Raw genomic sequence first — 6,000 nt, forward strand, 5'->3', positions numbered from 1 at the left:
TCTGTACCTCTCATGGTTTACTTCTTATCCCGAGTCCATACGTCCATCTGCTGTTATGTTCATCCTCAAGTACCTAAAACAAGAAGCGGTTCCAAGGCACGGCAAACCCGTCCCCGTCAGTCATTTTAGTGCTGACGTATAAACACAACAGGATATCTAGTCAAAGATGTCACATATTCAGTTCGGAGTAAATCAGGTGGAAATTGACGATTTTATGCCCATTTGAAATTTTGGGGCCGACCTACCTGACAATGACCCCCCTACCGCTAACTGAGGGTGACCCCCCTGATGTAATGAGACATGTTATAGGATGCAGATTTGAAAGATGCACCTTTAGGTTTTGGTTCCCTGTCGATATGACGAATTTGATAGGAGTTATGGCGAAATAAACTATTTTTTTACAGCCTTTTTTTTTTTATATATACATTTTTTGAGCCTACAGCCTGGGCCTTGGCCCAATTTCTCCCAAAATTTAATCAGGTGATTAGAGGGTCATAGCCCACCATCCTCGTAATTTTAGTCAAAATCGCACCAGTAGTTTTCGTGTAAAGGTGTTAAGACACACACACACACACACACACACACAAACAGACAGACAAATGAAACCAGTGCCCGTCCCCGAGCCACTCCGGGGTGGGGACTGGTAACAAATTATCCCTGACGATACAAGTTCCACATCTTACAAGAGAATAATATGATAATGATATAGCTTTATTATATTTCAAGGACCAAATAAATACCTCGTACAGAGTAAGATCTACTTTGAGATGAACTTCCCATAGAGATGCCAGAGATGTCTTGAGTAACATGAAAGTGTAAGTTTCTGCATCTATTAGTCATTTCAGTCGGGTGCTTTATTATATGTTTTATTCTCTCTGTTTCCACGGAGTTTTGTTCTTCACAATAGGATGGTCTTTTCGGACTGATGATATTAAGAACTGACTTGGCTGCATTCGTTACCTCAGTGAGAAAGGCCTTTCCTACGCTGATTGCAGTCGTCTGATATAGGGTGCATAAACTAAATAAGACGTCACTGGATTTATGGAGTTAATTTTCGCATTGTCTATTAAAGGTGTTCTTTGGCTCCTGGTTGGTGTACGCATTCCTGCTTACTACATACTACAAGACATCCCTAACAAGCACACTGGCTGTATCTTTCCCCACTCCTGCTATCAACACTCTCCAACAGCTCATCAGCTCTAATCTTGACTATGGAATCAGCGGGATTAAGGTTAGAATGAAAATACAGCAGCAGCAGCGGCAATTTTAGTACTAGTATTATTATTATTATTAGTAGTAGTAGTAGTAGCGGTGGTAGCAGCAGTGGTGGTTGTAGAAGTAGTAGCAGCAGTAGCAGAAACTCCAGGTTCATTTGAACTAGAATCCAGTAAATTACAGGCTGAAGTTGTCTTTCGCCTGCAGTCCACCATCCTCCTTTTGGGCGATAAGGAGGGATTTGAGGGAAGTTTGCACGAGGCAGTGGAAACACCCTGTCTTATCAATAACATCACGTGAAGGTGTCCCCGTCCAACACTTGGAAATACAAGTTCTCCTTACACGTCGGTGATGTGTTTCTAGTTTCACAACATTTTTCGTACAACTGTTAATACTGTACATTATTACTGATGGCAACGGAATTTTGATAGACACATTTTTCTTTAATTACCATATAGGCAATAACATAAACAACAAGAAGACGCCAAATAACTAGGAAGTACTGCTAAAAATTGTTAAATCCTTGATAGAAGAAAAGGTATTAGTACTTCTTGGAATGAATAGTATATTTGGTCAGGAGCTGGAACCAGTCATTATCATAGCAACTTCTTTTATCCCACAAGGATTGTAGGTAGGATAAAGAAAATTGAAAAACACGACAGACCGAACTAGTCAACAGTATGCCCAGTACGATGGGTCAGTATACTCAATCACTCACTAATCAAGCCCCCGAAATACTGACTTTACCTCACATGTATAACCATCTGCATATATTTTGCCAGAATGTTCTTTACAGATGCGCTTATTACATAGATGTGCTTATTACCTGTCAGTTGGTTTCAGTCCAAAGTCTATAACGTTAAAAACCAAAGGGGTTGCCAAACCCTTCTCATGTTCTCCACCTTACATATTTGGTTAGGCCAACTCTATCCTCTCCATTCCCTTTATCTCATCAGCCTCCGTGCCTCGCTTTCTCACATACTCGTATACCATAACGATCCACCTTTTTCCTGGCCTACCACGCCTCCTCCCACCTTCAAACTCTATCTTTCTCTCTACCCTATTTACATCCAATATCTCCATGCAACAGTTCTGTCTAAGCACATATTCTTTAATCCTATTGTAATGAGGCTTTATTACTTCACATTGTTTTTCACGCATTGCACTCATTTTTATCTTCTGTTCTCTACGCACTGGACTCACATTCTTCAATTGCCCCATTTCCACGTCCCTTACTCTTGACGTTTTGTTCTCAGCTGCTCCAAAGTTCGCATCCATTTGTAAATGTGGTCACTAAAACACCTTTATGCAATTCTCTTGGATTCTCAACAATCACATCTCTATTCTAAGCATTTGTAATATCAGTCACAGTTGCCTGTCTTTTCTGTTACTACATCAATGCACTTGAAGTACTTCACCACCTCAAGTCTCTTATATGCAGTTCCATTCAAAACCACGATGCTCGTAGACATGAACAAAACTTTGCACCAGTGTGCAAAATTCCTTTCCGGTTTTAGCATGACACACAGCATCATCGTCGTAGAGCACATCTGAGATGCTCCACTTTCACCATTCATTTCCATCCTAATTCCTCTCTCCATAATTCGAGTTTTTTCTCTTCTCAAAACCCCATCCAATTATACTGAATAACCATGGGCAGATTTGAGGTCACTTATCAACTGAACTGGAGTAGATTGATAAAACAGGCGAATTAATATTGAACCGCAGTTGAAGAGCGCAAATATAATATGAAATGAACTAAACAGACTTTGATTCGAAGGTCTGTTGTTATATTTGATAAAATAACTATTTTCTTCCATAGCCCAGTGAATTATTCACATTTTTTTTCTGATTTATAAAGTAACTTTTTCAAATTTTAGAAAGCATATAATGATTAAAGCTTTCCTGAGATGCTTCAGGCAATTATCGTCATATTTTCTTCGGAATTGTTTCAAATATTTTTTTAAAATGAACAAGATCTGACTATTATTCTGTGTGTGTGCCACTAGGAATGAAATAGCCAATATGTGCCTTTTGTCCAGCACTGTCTGAATTGCATAATTGTTTTCTTTTAAAAAAGATTTTGTGTGTGTGTGTGTGTGTGTGTGTGTGTGTGTGTGTGTGTGTGTGTGTGTGTGTGTGTGTGTGTGTGTGTGTGTGTGTGTGTGTTGGTATATGATCTTTCATTGCCTTAACACGGTGGTGAAACAGTTACTACAAACTATAATAAAAGCCATGGAATTCCTTTATAATAATTAGATTACGCAAATGAATAGTGCCCATTTATAATTGAAGTGCGATTTGTTATACTTTTTGATAAATTTACTGAAATGGAACTGTAGAGGACATTATATGGTCTAAAATGGAGTTAATGTTTGTTTCTTCAATAAATTAACCTGAATTGGAAATGGTGAACTTTTTGTTTGTCAAAACTGGATTTGTGACTCCAAGTCTGGCTAAGAGGACATCAAAATATCCTCTTACTCTAAAACTAATACCAAATCACTTGTTCAGATATCCACCAGAACTTACACATACCCTTATCATCATAAACTCTTAACCATTCAACGGCTTTCCATCTACATCATACGTCTAAATTCTTCCATAAACCTTCGCTTCGTGCTTTGTTGTACTCTGTCTCCAGTTCCAGATATGCCATAAGTACATTACATTCCCTCATGTTTTCTCCACATTTGTCTCCTTGCAAGAAGAAGAAGAAAAACGATGTCTGTGCATCCCATACCACTCCAAAAACCACTCCATTCATTACTCACCAGGCACTGTAATATAATCTTTACTTTCTCTGTGAGTATTCTTCTACTGTACATAGCATTTCTACATCACTTAGCCGACTTATACCACGAAAGTTTTTGCTCGCAATTCGATTACCTTTACATTTGTGCAGGGGCAACATCACAGCCTTCTTCCACCTGCTAATGCGATTCCACTCACCCATGTTTCCGTGCATACAGTATTTCCAATAAACATCTGACGCTAGTCTCTACAGTAGGTTACACTTAGTCACATTCCCATACAGCTCATCAGCAACTAATGCATTCCTGTTATTCAGCGGCTTCAGGGTATTTTTCTGTTAGTGTCACATTTTACGACATGACACCCTCTCCCTGCGCAACGCCAGAGCCGCCATGTTTCTTGTCGCCTTGTCATTATTGCCTTTCATCAAGCCGTGCGTTATATTCGTTTCATCTCCTGCTTATTGTACTTCGCTACACATTAATTTTTTTACTCGTATTTCTCACTTTTTCCACCTTCATTTCAATATTGTTTGTATATCATTCGGAAATATTTTTCCATTTTCAGAGTGGTTTACATGTATATAATACATATCCATTCCTCCGCTACCAAAACGTATCACATTACATTCTCTGTCTGTCTGTCTGTCTGTCTGTCTCTCTCTCTCTCTCTCTCTCTCTGTCTTTCAGGGCGTCACATATCAGCTGTTTTCTACATCGGGGGTGCCTTTGTATAAGGAAGTGATGACGCACGCACACTTATACGCCCCTGAAGTAAGCTTGGAATTGGTGGATGAGGGACACTTTGCCTTCCTATTCTTCAAGAGTTACCTGCTTTTCAAAATGAGGGAACACCACAGCAAGCCGAAGAGAAAGCACGACTTCCACCTGGCCACTGACGAGTTCTTTCCTGGTGGATACGCCTGGGCTTTTCCTAGGGTAAGTTTGGTTTCTTTGTTGTTTGGCATGTAATATTTGGGAAAAAAAAAATAGGATGCGAAGGTATTGGTCATGTCTAGGATGCTTCTGATTATTATATTTCATCAACTGGCATCCCACAAAACAAGGTACAGTCAGTTAAAACAGAGAAAATCAGGTGAGTTCTATTATCAATAGGTGCTAAATCAATCGTCATAAAAAACTGGGAGCTTGCTTTCCACTTCGTTTTATTTTTTATAAAATTAATGGGCAATACCATTCGGTAGTTACGGAAATAACAGAGGATTTAGTTGGAGACGAATAGGGAAGTTATAGGAAGGGAAGAGGTTGTGTAGATAAGATATTCATTCTTAGATCTTTAGTGGAAAAGTTTCTAGAGAAGGGAAAGAAGTTGTATGCGGCCTTCATGGATTTGGAGAAAGCATATGACAGGGTGGATAGACAAGGATTGTGGAAAGTATTAAGAATATATGGAGTAGATGGGAAGTTGTTGAATGCAGTGAAGAGTATGTATGAGGGGACCAAGGCTGCAGTGCGTGTGGATAGTGAACGGAGTGAATTTTTCTGTTTGAAGGTTGGGTTGCAACCGGGATGTGTCATGTCTCCATGGTTGTTCAATCTGTATTTGGATGGGGTTATAAAAGAGATACAAGGTGGGGCAGTGGATGTTGGAGTGGCCCTAATGATAGAGGATAGTGTTTGGGAACTCCCTGTACTGTTGTTTGCAGATGATACTCTGTTGTTAAGTGAAGATGAAGGGGAGCTGCAAGGCTTGGTGGATGAGTTTCGGAGAGTGTGTAAGAAACGGAGTCTAAAGGTGAATATAGGGAATAGTAAAGTTATGGTCTTCGAGAGAAGTGAAATCAGTGAATGTACAGTAAGGTTGGATGAGGAGGAAATAGAAAATGGGAGTACATTTAAGTACTTGGGTAGTGTGATGCGTAAGGATGGAAGTTTGGAGCGTGAAGTGCTTGAAAGGGTACAACAAGGAAGAAAGGTTGCTGGTTCCTTGAAAGCAGTGATAAGAAACAGGGAAGTGAGCTTGGAAGTGAAAAAGTTACTACATGACAGTATTGTGATACCAACTCTAACG

Source organism: Coenobita brevimanus, chromosome 25 (genome assembly GCF_032717465.1).
Source record: "Coenobita brevimanus isolate Jiangsu-jjx chromosome 25, ASM3271746v2, whole genome shotgun sequence".
Taxonomy (NCBI): domain Eukaryota; kingdom Metazoa; phylum Arthropoda; class Malacostraca; order Decapoda; family Coenobitidae; genus Coenobita; species Coenobita brevimanus.